We start from the raw sequence: 522 nt of genomic DNA, 5'->3' as shown, positions 1-522 counted from the left end.
GGCAGAGGCAGGCGGATCTCTGTGAGTTCGAGCCCAGCCTGGTCTACAGAGCTAGTTCCAGGACAGGCTCCAAAACCACAGAGAAACCCTGTCTCAAAAAACCAAAAAAAAAAATTGTTTATTTTATGTGTATGGTTTTTTTCCACATATGCAGTGCCTGTTTGGATCTCCTGAAAACTAGTTGCAAATTGCCAAGTGAGTGCTGGGAACTGAACCCTGGTCTTCTGAAAGAGCAGAGTGTGCTCTTAACCATGGAACCATCTCTCCAGCCCCCCCCCAATAGTTCTTTTACCTTACACCATACGGATTTGACTCTGAGTTCAGCCCTTCCTATTAAGCCTTGGACAAATCTGAGGGGTTTTGTTTGTTTGTTTTTGTTTTTTGTTTTTGAGCATTCCTGGAACTAGCTCTTATAGACCAGGCTGTCCTCAAACTCACAACAATCTGCCTGCCTGCCTCTACCTCCCGAGTGCTGGGATTAAAAGCGTGCACCACCACCCGGCACCTTGGACAAATCTTTTT

Source organism: Microtus ochrogaster, chromosome 8 (genome assembly GCF_000317375.1).
Source record: "Microtus ochrogaster isolate Prairie Vole_2 chromosome 8, MicOch1.0, whole genome shotgun sequence".
Classification (NCBI taxonomy): Eukaryota; Metazoa; Chordata; class Mammalia; order Rodentia; family Cricetidae; genus Microtus; species Microtus ochrogaster.
This window is presented reverse-complemented; position numbering follows the sequence as displayed.